Below are 22,743 nucleotides of genomic sequence, written 5' to 3'. Positions count from 1 at the left end.
GACATGGGGTGATGTTTTTTTCCTTAGGTGCCTAGGATAAGAAATAAAAAAAAAAAAAAAAATAAAAAAAGTGAGACATAGAAAAACATGCCCAAATATCATGCAGAAAATATGCCATTTCTTTTTAGTACACTGTAGAAAGTTTTAAAGATGATGTCCCAGGCACATTAAAACATAACATGCATTAAGTCTGGCACACAGCTAGAGTAAACTCTTGTTTCTCTGTTGTTTGGTTTTTCCCTATGCATTACCACTGTATCAAGCATATTGTGTTTTTACATATGCATAGTCTTGTGGAGAGGGGAGAGGGGAAACAAGAAGGGTGGCAGAAACCAAAAAAACAGAGGTCCCTTTCATTGCTGGAGCTGTCATCAGGATCGTGTGCAGTACAGGCCATCAGAGTTCTCGGCAGTGCTCAGGGCAGAAGTGAAGAGAAATATTCAATCTCGGGCCCTTCTTTGGAAGTATTGGCTCACTATTTGCTAGCATGAGTAGCTAGAACTCATCATGCACCGTGCTGGGCTCTTCAGAGCAACTCAATTCAAAATGGTCTCTGACTAGAGATCTGCATGCCTCAATCCAAATGAATTCAGCAAGATTATGTTGCAGGTCTGATGCACCTGATATCAGAATTTGGACCTAAATAGAACAGTCATTATTAAATTATTATTACCATCACCGCTATTATCTCTATGTAAACAAAATACCACATACCATGACGAAACTGCTGCTTTTATCTCTCTTTGTAATGCTCCAAATCCTGTAATCTAATTGTTACACATCCTTGCTCAAAAGAAAGGCTCAAATATTAGCTTAAGGTTGTAATAGTAATTAGCACTGTAGAAGCTTAAGCTTTCTGTGTAGATCACAGGGTTTGCTTACCACATACTTTATCAGTAGGTTAGCTTGGGCACCTTATCATCTGACACAAGGAATCCTGAATTCAGCTGATTTTTTAGGAGTCTATCTGTTCTGAATGTTTATTCTTTATCTCTTGGGCTGTGGTTGAACATGCATCAAACACAGAACGGAATGTAGGGGGTGAGGGAGCAAGGGAATGGGGAAAAGTAAGTGTTCTGGCAGTGAAATTGTACTAAATAAAGCCAAAATGTACTTGAAAGAGGAGTGGCTGTGGGATCTGTTTAACTGATGGTAGAACCAGAAGCAGGGTTTCATTCTCCACTGACAGAGCAAGGGTAGTAATTCACACCAGAACACAGCATCTGTCAGCTGAATACGGAGGTGAGCAGAGGACCTCTGCTGCCATGTACTACAGGAAAATTCCAGCACCAAAGATTTGGAGACTAGATGCTCTGGCTTTGACACTGTGGCAAATTTACTGCATGCCTTTACTGGGAGCATTTTAAATTGGACTTTTGAAATACAATCCAGTTTGTCTTCTGGTGCCACTGTTATTATCTATGGAGAAGGAATAATAAGGCTCATTCTGTTAGCTGTTTTCTGCTCATGTCCTCTTTTTGTGCTCTTTCCTTAATTGCAACCATCTGAAACAAGGCATAGGATTATAAGGACCCTTAGTTTGAACAGAGCAGTTGTTTTTAAGCTCTGAAGATAAAAGGGAAGGAAAGTCCTTGCTCAAGAGTTTAGGTCAAACCCTGTCCTTGAAGACAGGATGAACAACCAAGTCACTCTATTAACGTCTTAAATCATATATTCCTCCCCACAAAATCACACCCTCCAACTTTTCTTTTCTTCTCCCCTTCAACAACACCATTTTCTCTTTGGCCACAGCCCTTGGCATGTCTTCTTTTCCATTTTTGTCTATCCCTGTGCACACCTACTCCCTCTACAAAGGTCTCCTCTCTTCTGCTGTCTTGCCAGGTGCATTGTGCGAAGATCCAAGAAGTCACTCACAGGTAGCTAAGCTGGCTGGTTTGCATGTACTGACTGGCCAGCTGGCAGCCCAAGCCAAGCAATTAGCTAACGAGCTTATACCACCACCTTTCCCTCACATGGGCTGTGCTTTGTTGTTGTCCCACACACCACTGATTTTCATAATATATGTAGGATATTTATACCTTTAAGATTTTACCTCTCTAGAGAATGGGGTGAAATTAACCACCAGCTTTAGAATACATTGCTGGGCACAGGATTGACAGATGGAGAGCCAGATGGACAGACAGTTCTATAAAAGCCTTATTTCCTTAGGAAAAGAGGCCGTCGGGTCTAAGCACTACTAGTACGGGGTTCTAGAATGGACGACGGGGATTATAACCCTCATTAACAGATGTCATGTGTCTGACACTCCTGCAGGGAGATACAGAGGGAGAGTAAGGGAAGTACCTTACTTTGCTTTGCAGGTGTGAGTTTAAGTCCTTTCTGTCTTAAGTAAACTCACAGCAGACTGGCATAGCTACACATTCAAAAGGGAAAGGGAAAGGAAGGCAGATTTGTCACTAGCTCCATTAGTCCTTTGTGTATTGTCATTTAAAGGCATTCCTGTGTCCTTCCCTAATCTCACCCAATAGGCTCATGAATAATTTTCTGATGTTTTCTTTACCCAGCCCAATAGGGTAAATGAAGTAGCATATTAAGATTGTAGTCTCATACCCTGAAAATAATTTGAACCCATTCTCTGACCCTGTTGCACTCTGAAAATGGCTGGATCAAGCATGATCAGGTCTAACAGGCTACACAGTCTACATCTGGATATTGCCAATAACTAAATAGACCAGTTTTGAATGTACTGCTTGCTGAGTCCTATTACCCACCACTTAACCTCATTGTCTAATCTGTAGTCACTAAATATGAAAATGCTACAGCAAAAATCCATAGACACACAGAATGGCTTGGATTGGAAGAGACCTTAAAGATCATCTAGTTCCAACTCCAATTCCATGGGCAGGGCATTTTACCTTTGGAACATTTCTCCGCGGTTTAGTAGTAGTGGTGCACTAGCACAGGTTTGGACTGGTCCCTGTTAAACCCATGACTGAGTAACAGTCTATAGGATCAACCACCTCTTTGATTTAGCCATATTATTGGATGGTCATTTTTGTAGCATCCTCGGCCCCACAGTGAGCTACCATGTGAGGTGGGGAAGGTAAAGGAAATGAAAGGTGAAATGCCTTAATTGGGAGGGTTATCATGTGTAGAGTTGACATGAGGACAAAATGTGGCTCCAGAGGTTAGGGAATTCCCACGAGGAAAGTGGGTGGGAACCTTTGGTTGAACCCAATTTTCTGCTTGAAGAACTGTTGCTCAGCAAGAATAGTTTGAGTTGTCCTCACTGTTGTATTCACCTGAAGCCTGGGTGTTGGGTTGTGGATGCTCACTGCAACATGGGCAGTCCTGAAATGGAGAGAGTAAAAAGTTTCAGAAAGTAATGTCAATTACTGCATTTTAGAAAGCAATTGTGTTGCTCACAGTTTTATTTAAATTTGTAGGATAGCTATGAGAACATCTCATGATTTTGATTCTGTGCATAAAGTTATCATAGCCAAGGGTAACTAAATAAGCACAGATGCTACTGGATCTTTTCAGAACAACTTACACTCCACACTTTCCAGTAATGTGATGCACCTTCAGTACTGAAAGCTTTGTAATCAATCCTTTTATTTTTCTTTCACTACAAAAGTTCCTCTTAAAAGAACACCAGATCCAATCTTCAAAAAATATTTGCTGACTTCTGAAGCATGTTCTCATTCCTCTCAGTTTGAAGTTACAGTAGAAAATTTACTTATGTAGGATGGCAATCCAAATAATCTTATTTTATCTGAAAGTATGTAGACGTCGTATCAAAATCTCATTGAAGTTCTGTCCAAGGAAAAAGAAGTTGCTTGCTTATGAAATTCTGTTATAAATGCATTTAACATCTGGTCCTGCAAATGTACAAGATTGTTTCTTTGTGACCCTTTGCAACAAATAAAGGCAAGAGATGAGGGTAGAGATGTGCAGGATTAAATCCCTTACTTTGTGTAATTTTTTTTTTTTTTTTCCTATGGCATTTCAATGATAAAAGACCAATTTCTGCCCTTGCTTAACCTCCAGCAACCCCACTGATTTCCTTGTTCATTCCAGATTGTAATGAATGACTTTACACACTGGAGCCCTTTTATTCTTTCCCTTCCAGATTGAGTGTCTCAGCCCAGACAATGGGCCCCTGCCTCCAGGAGTGTGCGACTGAAATAAATCCACTGACTTGAGCAGCCGCGCTCCATCGCCACCGAGAGCCGAAGCTGGTTTCCGACACACAAACTTCCATGGAGCATAAGCCTGGGAAGAGCATACAGGTAAGCAGTGTTTTTAACTCCTTAGTATGGCTTGTGTGCGTCTTAGCCCTGACTCCTGGTTTATGCACACGGGGTATGTATTAAATATCGCTGTACTTGCACTACGTGTATCTATCTGAGATAATTATGGCTATTGGAGTGCTGGTGGGACTTGCAGTCTTTAATGCACTTGTCCTCACAGCATCTGATAAAGCGAGGAAGAGTTTCTATCTGCATATCATACAGAGGAAACCGAAGCATAGACAGGGGGTTTTTTGCTACACCAGGGAAGAGAATCTGGATTTTCCAAGCTGAAAGCTAGCACTCAGTCTGTTGGTCTGTCTTGAAATAAGCAGTGCAAATAGGCACAGGGAACAGCACTTCTTGTAAATTGGGGATACTGAACTACTTCATTGTGATACAGTAGACATGATAAATTGCTACTGTTAAGTAAAGCGTTAGGGAATTGTCATGTAGCTAGGGAGAGGCCACTCTGTTATTAAGGATGCAAAAGGCATATATTTCAGCTTATTATTCCATATCTATATTGACTCTGAAGTGCAAACAACAATAAAAACTAAAATTTGCCATTAAACTAACGCAATTTATCTGGAGGACAAAACAGAAAGTGGGAGCAGTGCTCGATGCCTCCCTGCTTGTGAGTGGTGACATCAGCTGATGGAGGTAGCCTAGACAGGAAGCAGGGAATATTGATGCTACTTACTTGTTGTGGTGAGGATTCAGTGAGACAGGCCCAGGGCTGAGTCCTAAAAATTAACAAGGATTGGAGATGAGTATCAGAACCAGTCACTGTACTCAGACCTGCTGTGTCAATACCAAAAGATCACAATTTTTTCTCTGTTTTCATACAATAATGTGGGTACTTTGCCATCTCAGAAGTTAATGGTTGGTTCAACACATGAAAAGAAGATGTCAAAAGGGAAGTAGGGACTTTATTCTCCTGGCTCAGACATTACACTCTGAAGAGCAAAGATGTCTCCAGATCTGTGTTTTTAGTAAGACCAAGACTCTCTGTGATTGCAACAATTGGCTTTTTATTTCCCAAGAGCATCTAGCATTTGAATGGGACTATTATTATTAATTTTGTTATTGCACGAGCCATAAAGTAAATCTGGAGCGATCATAAAGTTAGTCTAGATACATGGCTTTATTGGAGAATTAAGAAATACCACACATGTATCTAAACCAGAAGACTTCATCAGGAAAAAAGTCTACTTCATGATGAGGCTATGGCTTGAATATGGTTGCAGATTTGCCTTCTAAGTTTTATTTGATATTGCTTGATATGCTCCAGTATTTCATTGTAATTCAATGGCAATTCCTATTCACAAAGCTATTCTAAATAGGTTCTTACATGTACCTATTACCTTGGTAGTCAGGTTTCTATATCAAATCCTGAACATTCCATTATTATTAAAAATATAAAAGCCATTTATTCCATCTGTTTTGTACAGTGAGGTGAACAAAATTGGATGTGAAGTCACAGTGTGGTAATAGGGTAATTATTTTTTGGAGGTTCTTCTAATGTACTTATGGTCAATTGTATTGAAGATATATTATATTACAGTTGCTCATGGCTGTTTTATCATGTGCTGTGAATTGAGAAATATCCTGTCCTATCTCTGGATTAAAAAACCCCATGTTTTAGATTTTTAGGGAGAAAATATATCTTTGAAAAAGTGCCATTTGATCCTCTGAGCAATTTATACCGTTCATGACATAATCTACACCTTCTTGATGAAGAACTTTCTTCTTTCTAAGACATCACTGTAACTTCTGGTGATAAGAGAGTCCTCATTCTACTTCAGTAGACTGAATGAACCAGCATCTCATTTTAAGTTCACTTCATATGGTATAGACAGTTTACATGTTTACACAATCCCAAAGCACTTCAAGAACAATTGTCTTCCATGGAAGTGGCCTCCTAAAAAGTTCTATTTAGTTCAAAAAAAAAAAGGAGGGAAAAGGGACATATTTGCAGAATTAAAATATAAACAATGCAGAGGGGAAAAGAATGTAATAGGCTCGGGGAAAGGAGAATAGAGACCTCTATGCTTACAGGACCTTCCACCTAATTGTCTATAAATAATTGTCTTGTGCATATTACCCACATCAGAGCATGGTCTATAAGGTTGGACGTCAGCTGCAGAGCTCAGCTGCTGTTTGCAAATGGTATTAACTGTGCTCTTGGTTTCTCTGTGCTTAAGTGTATATAGTTTTGTTTTATTGGCACTGTACTGTAAGCATATTCTGCACTATGCAAATATAAGAGCTGAGAGGCATATGGGCCGAATCCTGCAACATTCACTCAGGCAAATGGCCAATTCACTTGATGGAAACTTTTCCTGAGTAAGCAGGTGGAGCCGACTCTCATCTCCATCGCGTGCCTCGGATTGTTTTCAGGTATGACAACAGACACCGGTGCCTTGCAAGGAAGGAAAGGAAGGGTATAAGACCCAGTACTGTGGGTAGATGCCCTGTTCTGTTCTGCTCATTGCTTAAGATCCACTGAAATGCTACAAAAGGCACAGTCAGTACAGAACGACCCTCTCCAGCCTTTAGCAGCCTGTTAAAAATCTGCTAATAAAAAGAAAGACACTTACAAAAGGAAAGAGTCTTCAGAATGAGAGGAAAGGGCCTCGAGTTGTGCCAAGGGAGGTTTAGACTAGATATTAGGAAAAATTTCTTCACTGAAAAGTGGTCAGATATGGGAACAGGTTGACCAGGGAAGCAGGGTAATCTCCATCCTCAGAAGTGTTCAAAAGCTTGTGGATGTGGCACTTGAGGACGTGGTTTGCTGGTGGACTTGTCAGTGCTGGATCAACAGCTGGTCTTTTCCAATCTTAATAATTCTGTGATTCGATATGTGGTAATATTTCTTCATCCCCAATCTGGACATAATCTCATGGCACCAGTAGTGGAGACACCTCTCTAATCAATGCAGATTTAAGCTGCAGAAATTCACAGAGTGAGGAGAAAGAGGAGGGAAATCCTGCTTTTGATAAAGAGCACCAGTGATTTCTGCTCCACCACCTTGTTCAAGAGCTTTGTCAGAGAGACATATCTCAAAGTGGGAACTTCGGGAATCAGCTCTGTATCCAGCTCTGGTTCGGCCCTGACATCTATCATACAGGAATGGGGTTTCACCCCTTAACTGTGTAGGTGGCTAAAAGCTCTGTCCCATTTCCTGATCTCTGTATATTACATGGCCCAAGCTGTGTTGGCAAGCAATATGTTGTGGACTTCAGGTCCAAGTCCTACAAAAGCTCACAAGAGGTGCTTTTCTTGATTGACTCCAATTTTGTCTACACTGCCCCTCACAGCTTGATATGTATCAGAGAAGCCGGGTTTCTTCAATCTAGCTACCATGGGAACAGTGCAGCACTGATGTTGTAGCACACATTTCAGCTTGATCCCCACATGGACCCTGGTTACACACTTGGGATGCTAAAGTGTGTGAACACTGGGCTGTGTGTTCTTAGTGCTAATGTCATTCCTAATAGCTACACTAATATTAGCAGTGTTACCCATATCTTTCTTTCTCCTGCAGCCATTTCTTTCAGCAGTGTCTGAAAGGAAACTTAAGCTGCAGCTCTTACTCATGGTCCTCATCCTCATCCTCATGCACCTTTTAAACAAAATAGCTAATTCAAATAGAGGCTTAAAGGTCAAACACTCCAGACCTGGTTTTGCAAACCCTTTTGAATATGGCTTTTCCCCTTGTAGTAAAAAAAAAATGGAAGGAAAGAAAAAGAAAAGGAAAAAAAAAAAAATATTCTCATCAGGAAATGTTGGCAAAAAGGGTTTAATTACAGAAATCATTTTGCACCCTATGGAGAAAACATGAAGAATGGCATATTTCCACATTTGAATTGCACATTTATCAAGAAAAGAGTGATTTCCCCTTAAGAATGTTCTGGAGGTGTAGAAAAGAGCATTGAACCCTGGGGTGTGTATTTTATAGTCTCTAAAAGGCAAATGGTTTTGCTTCCATTGATTAAAATATATGGGTTTTCCCTCTGGATTATTCTCTTGGATGTAGGGAAAAAAAAAATAAATCTTTAGTAGTAGCTGTCAAGCAGTGCAGCCCCTTAGGAGATGTCTCCACTAGAGGCAAAAAGCTCACCAAACCAACTGCTGCTGAATTTGGCCAGCAAGAAGCCTTTGACCACCAGATGCTGCGACTTTTTTTTGCTTAGTGAATGGGGGCTTTACAAAAGGTCTTTCCATTGTTTTGTTGGGGCAAATGTCAACATGGGAACACAAGCTGGCATGAGGAGCACTAGGTGTTAACCGGAGTGGCAGCTCCAGGACTTGCTGTCCTTGCTCTTGGGCGCAGAAGGTCTAACAGGCTCGTGCATTAGTCTTGTCATTCACCTTCTTGTCCCACAGATGTGGCTTCTTTACAGACATTTTGCAAGCACTGTGTGGAGGAGAACTAGACTCAATAATCACTCAAGGAGCAAAGTGCAAAGTTGCTGGGGTGCAGGTCACAGGCACGGTGTGATGAACATTGATACTTTGAATGTACATCTTCATAAAATGTGTTCCAAATTAGTATGCAGCACACTTCTGTGACCACAGTAATTCACTGTGAATTGAAGCAGGAGCAGGATTTTCCTAAGCAAAGTCTCTTTTTCCCATTAAAATACTATTTTTTTTTTTCCAGGAGCATTATTGTCTAGTTCTGTTAACAGAGAAAGGCCAATTACACAAACAGTGCTGACCTGTTAAACTTGAATTTACCAGCCAGAGTTCAAATAAACAGCATTCTACTCCCCACTTAGGTTTACTGATTTTCTCCTAATAATGTCACTTGAGTTTGAAAAAAAAAAAATAAACAAATGTCTGGGGTGAATGGTTTTTGAAACTGAGTGTTTCAAAACTGCAAGAAACTAATGCAAACTGTAAGAGCACTAAGAACAAGAAAAAGAAAAAGTTATATGTAATTGGAAGAGAAGATGTTCCATTTCCTTTCTAAAATCAAATGCAAACTGCTCATGTGACTGATTTAGTATTGAACAAGAGAGGAAAAATTGCTTCTTGGCATTTAAATGGAAATGTTTCTTGTTCTGAAATTTTGGAAGCTTGCATACTGTATGATTTTTGAAAGGCTTATACAATTATCATTGAATTTGGATGAGGTCTATTCCTAACAATATATATATTTCTCAGTTAAACTTTTTCCTTCTGGAGACTTAAATTACTTTTGTCTAGAGTCTAGATTCCTGGTGTGGAATATATTCCAGAGGTAATAAGGCCAATGCAAATGTATTTCATTTTTAATATGTATGTCTGAAAAAAACAGTGAACAGCAGCATCTATTTTGCAAAGCAGACCTTTATGTCAAGGACTCCAATGTTTTAGGATTATGTTCTGGTTTGCTGTGCACCTTTTTACTGTGATTTCTGGATTTGGAATAAAACACGTATCTTACCTCTTGCTTTCCACAAAGGCTAGAAATTTTAGGACAGGAGAGAAAGGCAGACCACAGCAGACTCACACCTGGCTGATTTAAAGGTATGCCATGAAGAGGATGATTCCCATGCAGCTCAGAGCGCTGCATGAAGCTGCAGCCCATTATGTTCAGCATTCCTCCTACAATGGGGTTTTAGGGCTGAATCCAGTCTCACTCCAAGATTTGTGATGGCAACACAAGCCCTGTAGAGACTGTTGCTGAAAAGTTTTGCAAAAGAACATTTTGAGGCGGGACTCAAAATAGAGAAATGTGATTATTTGGTGAATGAGAAAATGATAGGCTGAGTGTAAATGGCAATGGGTGATATATCGTGGCAAGGATAAGTTATTGAGGACTTGCCCAAGGTCAGTCAGTGAAGCAGTAACAGGCCCTGACACTTAGCAGCAGCATAACACTTTCTTTCTTTGGAGCATGCTGACTAGCAGCATTAAATAGACCTAATTTCTTGTCAGTACTGTTAAAAAAATTAAAAACCAGATAAAACCAAAACGGTCCCCCCCAAATAAATAAAAGGCAGAAACTGGTAGCATTGATCTTCCTCCTGAAGAAGAACTAACCTTAAATCTTGCAGGCCTTCTTTCTGAGAATTTGATTTTATTTATCAAACATCATAATTCTCAAAAAAAAATTAAAAAATAGCAATAGTAACTGATAATCGTAGTGAAGTCATCTCCTGAGACCCTTGTGGGTGATGTTCCCTGACCCCAAAAGCAAGACATTGTGCAATCTGCCTAACTAGAGCCACAGGAGAAGCAGAGGTTTCCTGCTGCTCACAAGGTGCGCTGAAACTAGAGCCCACCTGACCCTGAGAAGAGAGGGAGGTTCACCACGACCAGGACATGAGGGTACCACCTGGGGCAGATCTCCACTTTCTTCTTGCCTCCATCCTGATCCCCATTCCATTCTCATGCTAAAGCTGATGCCATTCCAAACCATCCCCATGATGCCTATTCCACGCCCGAGACCAACCCATTCCTATCGTATCCAAGCACATCCTCTCCTGTCCCCATTACCTTCTCATTCTAATGTCCACACTTGATCCATCTCAGCACCATGCCCATACATCTGTCCACGCCCACATCACGTCCATCCCCTCTCCACAGCCCTGTCCATCCCCTCTTCATGCCATGCATGCCTAGACACATGCCCAAATCCCCTTCATGCCTTTCATGCCATGCCCGTGCCCTTCTCCCAATGCCTATGCCTGTGTCCTGCCCTGATCCATGCCTATGCCACCACTGCCTCGTGCCATGCCTGTGCCTATCCCCACCCCGTGCCAATGTCTGTGTTCTCCCCGCGCCCATGCCGCGCCCGTGTCCGTGTACATCCCTGGCCCGTGCCTGTTCTATGATCGTGACCATGCCCACGGCCCTATTTTCCTCAGCCCCAGCTCCATGCCGTGCCCGTGTCTGTGTTCTCCCCGGCCCCACGCCTCTGCCACGTCCATGCCCACGCCACGCCACGCCTGTTCCCACCCCGTGCCCCTCTCCACGCATCCGCAGGCCGTGTCCGAGCTGTTCCCACGCCGCTGGGGTGGGCAGCCGCCAGCCGCATGTGCGCCTGTCATTCCAGCCGGGAGCGCCGGCTCCTGCCTCCCATTCATGTAACCTGTGTGTGTCTCTCTTTCTCTCTGTGTGTAACAGCGAGAGGGAGAGAGCGAGCGAGGCACGGAGAGAGGGAGGAGGAGGGGGGAAGCTTTAAATAAAGCCTTTGGATTGCAGCTGCTTATTTTGGGCAGTCCTACCAGGACGACTCCTGTCAAGAAAGAAGCTGGACCAGACGTTGTTCTTTTTTCTTTTTTTTTTTTTTTTTTTTCCCCTTTTTTTTTTTTTTTTTTTTTTTATTGATTTTGATTTTGATTTTTGGGGGTGGCAGCGGTGTATCCCTGAGCTGCCTGCGGAGATGAGCTCCGGTGCCTGCCTGTAGTTTCCACTTTGGGATCGCTGGACACAGAAGTGGCATTTCGGTGGGGGAAAGCTGCAGACATGGTAAGATTCGCCTTTTCCTCCTAAAAGTGTATTTATGCCATAGACTCTCTTGAATTTTCCCTTCCCCCTTCCCTCTTCCCACCAAATAGCCAGGCACACAGGCTGGGGCTGGGGAGAAGCTCCCTGAATCCCTGGCTTACCCTCCCCAGCATCCATCCTTCCCTGCTGCCAGTTCCCTGCCCTCCCCTCGCACAGTTTGCAGCAATTCGGAGGGAGGCAAAGATGCTGCGGAGAGCTCCGGGCTGGGGTGGTGGGGGGGGGGGAGGATCAGGCACCTCCAGACTGCCAAAACCTTTCTTCAGGGTATGTTTGGAGCGGGTTCTCCCATCCAACCTTCCCCCTCCCCGACCCTTCCCTCTGCACCCCGAGCGGTGCGGCGGTGCTGAGGGAAGGCAGCAGTGCAGATTGGGAGGCACTGGAACAAGGATGCAGCTTTTAGATCAATCGGTGTTATTTATGTAATAGTAAAAGCAGGGAGGTTCAGGGGCAGGAAAAAAATAGAATAAGAAAGAAGTGCCTTGGTATTTCTCAGCTCACAAGGCTCCTTTGGCTGTGTCTGAGCCCCCCATACTTACTCGTGTCCTGCTGCAGGGTGGTGCGTGGTGGGAGTGTGTGTGTGTATGTTTACATTTGGATCCGTGCTAGAATCCGGGGTGAGGATGAGGTCTCCCATTTTCCAAGGAAAGGTGGGTTTGCCTCCAGCAAAAAGCAAAAAAAGAGAAATGCATTTGACTGCAAGTTGAGTGACAAGTCTGTTTCTTAGGCATTAAATGTTAAAGCCCTGCTTCCAGCCATGTCCTGCCAGGACTGAAAGATCGCCCAAATAGTGTGGTGTTGGAGAAAAGATGCTGGAGTGCCTGGAAGAAATGCAGTGGTTCAGGCTCCTGCTCGTATTCTCAGCAATTTGCATTCTCAAATACAATTTTGGGCTGTTGAACCTGAAACCAGGCTGCTACCAAAGGACATTTATTTCCTGGGATTTGTTTTGATTGAAAATATAGTGTAAAATACATGGGATATTTTACTTCAAAACAAATGGTAGTAAAGAAATTTCTAAATCTTTAAAAAATAATAATTCCCCCCCCCCAACTTTAAAAGTATTCACAGGGCAATATTTATTTACTTTCTTATCATGGCCACACTTAAAAATTCGTGGTGGTTACAACCATGCAAGCACATAATATGAAAATAAAAAAAATAAATTAAAAAAAAAAAGTCACTGCTTTTTTTATGGGATGCACAGTCTGAAATACATTTTTCATACAACCAAAACAGAAATTACTAAATGCTCATTCAATAGGCAGATAGGCAAGACCTTTCTGCATCTTGAATGCATTTGCTCGTGGTTTTTCCTGGAAAGTTCAATTTCTTATGATTTAAAAATAATAAATAAACAAGGCAAAATACCGAACTCCTGAACTGAACTAAAAATTAGTCTTTCCCCCTCAACCTTATCTTCCTCCTTAACTTTTTGCAGTGAAGACTCACCTTGAATTTACAGCTGCAACTTTTTTTTTTCTTTCTCTTTATCTTTTGTTCTTTCCCCTGAGAAGAGTCCCAGGTGAAGGGAGGGCCATAAAATGAGAAAATGAGAGCAAATCTTTGAAGTTGGAAGTTGTCTGTGTGCTTTTTATAGGTAAACTTCTGCTGTAGCCTGGCAAGTTGTTAGTGTGCTGCTCCCTGCTCTGGGGCGCCGGAGTTGGGCTGGGGAACTTGGCAGCTCCCAGCCTATCCCAATCCCATTTCTTTCGGCTTCACTGACCCTAATAAAATTGCCTGCTAGTGGAGTAGCCCCTCCCCTCCTATGGAAAGTGCACTGCTCCCAACATGTGCACCATATGTGCCTGCAACACCCGAGGTTTAACACGCATTCACCTATAGCATGCCAGCAGTCCGCGTATGCCACCCGCACTCTGGCTCTGGCAGGAGCTGGGGATTGGCCATCGGGAGCCCCAAGCTCTCCCTTGGTAGCTGGGGGAGGCTGGGGCCGAGCCAGTGATTTGTATTTAATTTATTTCATTGGCCTCTTCAGAGCCAGGCACCTCCCACTTAGTGCCTCTGCCTGTAGCACTTTTATAGGCTTGGGTGGAAAAAACAAGGAGTATGTGTGTGTGTGTATATATAGATATACTTACAGTGGTGGGGGGGGAGCATAAAGGGAGGAAGAAGTGTTTCTTGCACTGTTTTGCAGCGAGGCAAGACTTCAGAACAGCTCGCTGGGCTTTGCCCGTGTTACAAGGCTGTAGGAATTTGCTCGCTTGTGGCCATCGCGAGCTGCCCTTCCTTGTAAAATCCCCAGATTCCAGGCTCTGCCACGCTGCCGGATCTGTCCTTGCTGGAGTGGGCTGGTTTATGGCCAGGAGAATTCTTTGCTGCCATGATCCCTTTGAATGCAATCCCTAAGTCAGTGCATGGCCAAAGAAAATTAGGCTCTGTGCTAGTTTGCAGCCGGTCTGGGGACAGGGAGGGGATCATGAGGTCACGGTGTGTGGCCGGGCATTTCCCAGACACCTGAAAATGTAACGTGTGTTTCTCTTCCCTTGAGACCAGAACCACTGCTCTGCACCCACCATCCTGGGAAGGGGGTCTGCACACACAGCTGGGGCAGGCAAGGAGGTGAACTACCTTTGCAGACAACCTGTTTCACTTTTTTCCCCTTTTTCCCCACCTCAAAAAAGAACCACGAAGATTGGGAATTACTGCCGTTGCACTGAGACAGGGACTTTACAGGGACTGTGACTCACTCTCTCGTCTGTACGTGTGTGAATGTGTACACACCTTCACAAGGGGAGATTTTCAATTCATCTGCTATTTATGTCTGTGACCTGGAGAAGAAATATCATCTTTTGGTGAAGAAAGAGGGCCATTAGTATGAAAAAAGGTTCTCAGGTTGTTTTTTTTTTTTTTGGCAAGGAAGGGGATAAAACGCAAAAGGAGATGCAGAAGTTAACTTTGTAGTTTCCTTTACTTATTAACAAGGGGTCCTGGTTTAGAAAGGCTTTTCTGGGGTGAATTTGCCTTCTCTAATTTTAAAGGGTAGGGAAAAATTATGGAGGGATGAGGGTAAAGCTGCTCCTCTGGTTTTGGTTGGTAAGGGGGGGGGAGATAGTCCACTCCCCCCAATTTAATTTACTACATGGATGGAAGAAGAGAGACATCTCTCTAATTTCAGTGGGTCTGGGGAAGGAGTGAGATTTGGGCTGAGAAGCCTGCAATTTTAAGTCCATGTAGCTTAATTATTTTCCTTGGCTCCTTTAAAATAGATGCTTTCCTTTTGTTTTGGTGAGCAGATAGTATGCTGGCAAGGGAAAAAGCTATTTCTGTTTTAAAAAGTGAATTTTTTATTTTATTTTATTTTATTAGTTTCCTGGAGTGCATAATAACGAAATGTTATTTCATTCTGTCTACAACATGTACACTATTCCAATTAAGAGTCTACTCTGATTATTTTTAACCTGGTAGTTTGCCATTTCTCTGCTCAGGAGAATAAAACATCCTATTGTTTTTGTAAGAGTTCTTGCACGTTAAAATAGCTGAGATGTTTAAGCAGAACCACCTTTTCCCTGGGAAAGTCATTCCAGTTCTGTTGAGTTCCCGCTTCAATGGTTCATTTTCTGACAGAATCACATCTTTGCAGGAAGCAGAGCTATGATCTTATGTAACTTGATGTTTCCAGATCAAAAGTAACAAATATTGCAGTAATACCACGAAGAGAGAGATTTGACAGGAGGGATGTTACATGGCATATTTATTATTAGGACTTCAAATCAAGGTTGTTTTAAAAATTTATGGAGGGGAAAAGCAGAATTTAAAAAAGATGATGAATAAACAAAAATTTGCTAGTTTGATATCTTTAACATCACTTTTCCCTTTTATCTTACCTCTGTAGGCAGTTGAGATTTTATTGTTTCTTTTTTTAAGAAAAACTCTTCAGTGTTTAAAAAATGCGTAGTTGTAATTTCAAGAGATGAAATAGCTTGAAACTCCCTCTCTCTCAGATTTGATTCAAAGAAATGAAACTCTGTAAATCAATGTCAATTCAGATTTAAAGACTGGCTGTTACCTGCCCTGTTACAAGGTCTATCAGCATAGCTTATTGTAACTAAAAGCTAAAATACTCTGTTTCTGCTTTGAACTGACAAATTGGCCGTGTTGGCTACTTTGACAGAGTAACTTGCGCTACTTGCCAGTGAATTGGGTATTCATGGATCCTTGACCGATGTGTTTCAGAGAAAAAAAAGTCCTTTAATATAACATTTTTTTTAAAGCATAAGTATATATGTTCTTTTCTTCCTTGCTCTAGATTAAAAGCAAAAAGGATCACGGAGAAATTTGTATCTTAATTATGTCAGCATAACGTGAGGAGTAGTGATGTAGCATGGCTATAGGACTTATAGTAGTCAGGAATAAATGTACAATTTTCATTCTTCTGTGCTGTTTCACCCTGGCTTCACTTGATAGCTAAATAATTTTGTTAGAAATATATAATCTTTTTTGCCAGCTGTTCTACTCTCCCTGCAGCATCTGTAGAGGCAGAGTTGAAATGTGAGTAGGAGGGCACGTTTCCTTGTCTGTGTGCAGTGACAAACATTTCTTACAGAAAGTTAAAATTTTGGAAAGTTTGAGCCTTACTCACAAAAGTCCTTTTGCCTTTATACAAATTGCTTGGAATGAAGCTGTTTGTGCTATAGGGGGATTCAAACTTCATCAAATGCTGTCCTGCTGGGTATCAGCAGAGGTGATCTTTGATTCTGAAGATGCCCATGAAAGCAGGCACAGATTTCTCTGTTCTTCCAGTGTGTTGGCAGCAAGAAGAAGGAAAGTGCATTATGAAACAAATTAGGGCTGACAGATAAGTTTCCTTTTCCAAGTAAGAGTTGCTTTCTACGATGTGACACAATCCTTGTTTTTTTAAGTGAGGGGAAGAAGGAGAGAAGAGAGAGTAGTTGCTGATGATTGATTTAGGTGGCGGAGCTCAGTGAACTGCATTTTTCAGTTCATCTAAATGGGGATGGCTCAGTGAGATTTCACAGATATCTCCACATGTTTTAGCAAAGTAACATTTGCTGTGGTCTAGGATAACCGCTGCAGTCCAGAATGCGGCTCCACTGCCGTAATCACCGCTAAGGCACCGGTAGCAGATGTGCTACTCCTGCAGCAACAGCAAACATGAAAAACAGCAATGTGAGATGTCTTGCTGCCCATTGATTTAGGTTGTAAGTGATTATTCAGTGCAGTTTTCTCTTTAAACACTGAGTAGAAGCTATATCACTTGCCTGTACATGTGTTTGTACACACTGAACCTTCAAAGTATTCTGGAAATTGATTAGTTATACAGTCAAAAGGTAGAAACAGAAGATTAAATATTATTTTTCTGTTGTAGTCCAACCCTGCATCATGTATGCAATGAGGGCTCATAGGCTTTGTTGTCACCCCCTCAAACTCCAATATGTATGCTGTAAATCTTAAAATTGCTTTAAAAAAAATCCAGTCTGGGCCTGTTCCTTCTGGGGAATATTGGGTCTATTCATAAAATCAATCTTGGTCTCCTATATCAGGAGCTGGATCCAATGAACCTCATGGATCCCTTCCAACTCAGGATATTCTATGATTCTATGATATCATGCTGTATGGAGTATAAGAGAAGCCAGGATTCATTTCCTGGGCAGGAGAATCTTCAAGTACTGTCTGTTCAAATAAGAGCAAAGTCCTGGAGGCCTGCAATTCATAAACCATCTTTTTCACTAAGTCACCTGGACTTAAATGGGCCAGTCTCACAAATGAACTGAACCCCCAAATTTTATAATGGAAGGTTTTCAACATTCTGCTAATTCCTTTTGAACTGCCTCAGTGTCTTTGGATGCTGAAAACCATTTCATCCTTACATCTTTAATATAAAGATGAATAGGAAGTGTGCATTTGGTTAGCCAAAAATCTTTTAGAAGTGACTGCCAGAAGTGGTTGGAAAAACTGACAGGTCATGAGAGACACTGGAATTTGCTTTCTGCCTGTTGATACAAACAGCATTAGGTGGTTGGGCTGTGGGCAGCGCAGATCCTGTCAGTCCGGAACAAGCAAATGAATCTATTTCTAGAATATTACTCTTTGTGCAGCTGAGTTTAAGGTGTGATCAGCTTTTTGGCACAGATTTTTGCTCTAGAAAGCAGAGAACCCTCTCAGGAGACAACTGGCCGATGTGTTCCTGCACACAGTCATGATCAGGGATTACTTAGGGTGTTTCCTTACAGTGGTGCTAAAAAAAGACAAATTCCTGCAGCCTTTAATTGCTGCTGTGGATGTTTGACACTTCAGCAGACCAGACTCTGAGCTGTCAAGATGATCATCTATAGGCTGCAACACATTCTGACACAATTATGAAATATTGGGTTGAAGGGATTTGCCCAGCATTCATTGCCCATCGTCTTGGGGCATCATTTGTCTACCTTAATGTGAAACACATTTGTTCTCGTTCCATAGTTCTCTGCATAGTCACCACAAACCTCTCAGTTCTGCAACGGGTGAGACAGGGATTGTAAACTTCTTCTGCTGCTCCTCATTCTCATTGCTTCATCTCCAGGCTGGCTTGGGTAAAACATTGTCTTGTGAATAGTGACTGTTTCATTATCCAGACACTTGATTAGGGCAACTTTCATTGTGTTTTTTACTCAAAGTATGGGGCTCCAATATATACTTTAAAATCATATTACTGGTCTGTTAGTCCAGCTTTTGTTGATTTCTTTTGGTTTTATTGGGTCGTCCAAGAGCTAGTAGCTTTGTGACGTTGTCTCATTTTGGTCTCTCTCTCTGTGTCAATGGCTTAGTTCAACAGAGTACTCTGCTCCTCTATACAGATCCCTCAGTCCATCCCACTCAGTCTTGTCCTCTCCTCATGCTCTGCCTCATCCAGCTCCTTTCTGCAATCCCATTTTCACCCCTCTAACCCCTGCTCCCAAGGTCTCTCATCCCAACTTCATTCAGCTCCTACCAGCTTGAGATCATGCCAAGAACCAGGGAGTATCTCTGATTGCAGTTCTGACACCTGGATGCAGACCTGGCACTTCCCATAGCATAAAACATCTTGTTCAGTCATACTCAGGTAGAAATCTAAGTGATGGAAGCTGGCAAATATGAACAAATGCACTCAGGAGCATGTAGAAACAGTGTTTTTATCAGGGATGTCTAAACTTTGTTTAATCCACTCAGATAAGCACAAAATTCATTAGAAGAAAAACAGTTTTCTCCCAGGCAAATTTCAAGTCCTTCCTCTAAAGCCCTAAAAATCCCAGGGGAGTTTTAAGAAATAAAGCTAAAAGCTTTTTTTTTTTTTTTTTTTTTTTTAACCTTGAGTAAAACAACATATTTTTCCTTAGCCTTGTTCTCAGAATCTGCTGAACTGTTTTGACTGAAATTTTTCAAAAAACTTCAGCCTGAGGCAGACAGCTGGCATGGAAATTTTCAGGCCAAACAATTTGCTTAGTATAGTTGTAAGAAACTGTGAATGCTGTTTTATTATTGAAGTTGCCTCACTCTTCCCATAATTGACAGCACTACCAACTTCGCCTTTCCCTAATAAACAGAGAACTGGAGATTGTGTTACAAACTAATTTCATATTTGTGTGTTTTATAGATTTTTTTTTTATATTGGAAATTTATTATAGAACTGACACCTGCATTTCAGCATATGTTAGCAGATGATGAAATCTCAAGCTTCCTGGAAACCGAAGTGAATACGAGTAATGAGAATCCCACAAAGTCACATCAAAGAGATACAGCATTGCAGGACTTGTAGGATGGGATTAAATCCAAAGAAATCACAGGAGATCTTGCTCTGACAGAGCAATCCCACAAATTCCCATGCATCCCACCCTCAGGTTCAGTGTCCTGCTGACAGAGGAATTCCTATTTAGTATACCAACAGTCTAACAACAATTATTATCACAAACCAGAGCCAAAAGAGCAAGGGGAAAAAAAACCCAAATGTAAACCCAGAAAACTGAAAGAACAGATAATTGCATTTTGATGTGGCCAGTTTTCTTCTTTTATTATCATCACCACAGTGACTCTCCGGCTGCAGTTTCACATCAGAGCCAAATTCAGGACCCATTGGCATGGAAGAAGAGGGATTCTTCTCTTCCCTTCTCCTCCCATCCTAGTGTCCTCCCTCCCCAGCTTATGTCCTTTGACTCCTTCAGAATATGTCTGATGATTTATGCTTTTTTGACAAAGGCACGTAGTGGTAGGACAAGGAGTAATGGTTTAAGATAAGAGAGATGATATTTAGATTAGACATTAAGAAAAAACTCTTTTCTGTGATAATAGTGAGACACTGGCACAGGTTGCTCAGAGGAGCTGTGGCTGCCCCATCTCTGGAAGTGTTCAAGGCCAGGCTGGATGGGGCTCTGAGCAACCTGGTCTCTGCATATGGCAGAGAGGGCTGGGATCAGATGATCTTTGAGGTGCCTTCCAACCCAACGCATTCTGCAATTCTATGATTCTACAATTTAATTTATCAACCCGGGACAAAACAAGCTCCATCTTTTGTTTGGGGTTTTGTTTTTTTTCTGATGACTTAGTGACTTACATTGAGTCAATGTGGTGGAAGCATTTGCCAAGGCAGATGAGAGAAAGAAGCAAAGTACAAACGGCTTTGTGGAGGTGATGAGTGTTTAGGTGTTTAGTTAGTCCCATGACCCAGGAGTTTTTTCCAGGCTGTCAAATATTTATAGCAGTTTGATTGTACTGATATGAAGTCTAATTTTATTCATGTTAAAATACAGAGTGCATTTTTTCATTACAGCCTTCTATCTTCACGACACTCTTTTGATCCATTCTGCTTAGTGAACAGCTTGAAGTAGTTGTCCTCTAACAATTTGCTGGATTCTTTTTGAACCCAGCATGTAGTTGTGATTGCCACAAGAAAAATTTCAAAATTTGAAGTCATGAAATGAGTGAATAAGCCTTCCTGTTTTTCTGCTTTAACCTCTCGATTTGGTAATTTCACTAGATGAGTGAAATCTTGTGGGTTATACAGCAGGATAAATTCCTTCTACTCTTTGGTTTTGTTTTCCTATTCCAAGATGAAAATCCCAAGCCCACCTTATCTATTCTGTAAGTCTTTCTATATTCCTGAGAATCTTTTCAGCCTTTTCCTTTTCCTCTGTCTTTGTTAATTCTGCTCTGTATTTTTGACATGGGTAGACCCAAAATGTATGCAGCATTAAGACAGAAATGCATGTTACCTTGTAGAACAGCATCCCATATTATATTTATCCTGGAGAAAAGGAAGCTTGAGGGGGCCTTATCACTTTCTACAACTCCCCGACACCAGGGTGTAGCCTGATGGGGGTCAGCCTCTTCTCCCAAGTTACAAGCAACAAGACAAGAGGAAATGACCTCGAGTGGCACCAGGGGAAGTTTAAACTGGATATCAGGAAAAATTTCTTCCCTGAAAGAGAGATCAGGCATTGGAACAGGCTGCTGGGGGAGTGGTGGAATCACCACGCCTGAAAGGGTTCACTAAGTGTGTGGATGTCACTCTTAGGGACATGGTCTAGTGGTGGCCTGGCAATGCTGGGTTAATGGCTAGGCTCAATGATCTTATAGGTCTTTTCTTGTAATATAAATGATTCTATGATTTTTCTCTTTTCCTTGTCTATTTTTCCCTTTAATATGTCTCAGAATATTTCCTGCCCATTTAACTGGCATGAGCAGAGAGCCAGTAGTTGTGGAGGGCACCTATGGAGATTCCTCAGACAACTTTCTGTGCGGCACCAGTTAATTTACAGCCCATGTTGCACACGCATTGTTAGAATTGTTTTTCCCTTTATGCATTACTTTGCTTTTATTGATACTGAATTTTGTCTGATGTTTTTATCACCCAGCTTGTTACCCAGCGCTGTGAAAGTAGGTTGTAGTGTAATGCTTGGAGGCTTCAAGAGAGAATTAGAAAGCCCGGCAATGAAACAGGCTCTCATTTTGACTTTTATTCTTGTCCTGGGGATAATCTTAACAAAAATATAACCAACAAAATACCCTTTATATAAAGTAAGAACAACCAGCCAGCCTGTCTTGTGACATCTGACTGTGAAGTTGTCTGTTGCTCAAATGTTTTTTCTTCTCATCGTCAGCATCTAACAGAGTCTTTTTTTCTCACACTTCTTTCTAGCCAGTGTTTGCTCTTCCCCAAAGCAGCAAATTATGTCCTTGCTTCCTCCCCACTGCAGCACGAGAATCCTGATACCAAGGGACAACTTAATGACCATCTTCTCACAGCCTGGCATGTTTCCCCTGTACCTCCATCTTCTTTCTATCCTAAATTCCCTCTTGTGTTCAGGATGCCTGGCAAAGACACCTGGAATTTGGGAACTTTTTTTTTTTTTTTTTTTTTTTTTTTTTTTTTTTTTTTTTAGCATGCCTACGTTTTTCCTACTCTCTTAGTTTTGCTGTTATCTCACAAGAAAGTGTGAGCAGACAAAGCCACCTGCCTGTCACTTAGAGCCCTGTTTGCCGGCAATCACTTGGGTCTCCCTGAACAGGGCTTTCTTTAGGGCTGAACTTCTATGGTTTATTATTGTTACTGCTGTTCACAATCTTATTTTGGATTGGAGGGATGCACAAATTATTCATATAGAAGCTACAAACCATTGCTCGCAGCCCTGCATACCCTCTATATGCTTTAAAATGTTGCCTGTTTGTGGCTTTCTCTGCTGAACGATGCTGATCACAGGCTCTGGAGAGCAACATTATTGTACACCTGCATCATTTTGTTTTGTATTATTTTATACCTTCTGCATAATTAATGTTTTGTTGAATTTTATGTATTTATTTATTTGGGCTGATGTCTTCTCCAAAGATTATCAGACACAACAAGCATCTAGTTGAGAAGAGGGTAACAGAGAAGAAGGGGATATCAGAAGCTGATACTAGAGAAGAAAAGTGGATCTTTTAGGGGGTGAGAAAATGGGGGAACACTAGGAGGGACCTCTACCAACTCTTTCATCATTAGAGCTGGATTCCTGCAACT

At 41.7% G+C, this 22,743-nt stretch overlaps 1 protein-coding gene across 9 annotated transcripts in view; it reads left to right on the top strand.

Annotated features, from left to right (window-relative positions):
* The first annotated feature begins 4,170 nt into the window (after positions 1-4,170).
* The window catches only part of TENM4 (teneurin transmembrane protein 4), a 585,909-nt gene continuing 567,336 nt past the window's right edge, over positions 4,171-22,743 (top strand). For 8 of the 9 annotated variants that reach the window (XM_040055308.2, XM_058419240.1, XM_058419241.1 and 5 more), the window contains exon 1: positions 11,586-11,720. The gene's annotated coding sequence lies outside the window, so the exon portion shown is untranslated. Of the gene's footprint in view, positions 4,254-11,585; positions 11,721-22,743 lie in introns of those variants that run through there. The other variant, XM_058419235.1, reaches the window with a different exon arrangement.

Source organism: Hirundo rustica, chromosome 2, assembly GCF_015227805.2.
Source record: "Hirundo rustica isolate bHirRus1 chromosome 2, bHirRus1.pri.v3, whole genome shotgun sequence".
Taxonomy (NCBI): domain Eukaryota; kingdom Metazoa; phylum Chordata; class Aves; order Passeriformes; family Hirundinidae; genus Hirundo; species Hirundo rustica.
This window is presented reverse-complemented; position numbering and strand designations above follow the sequence as displayed.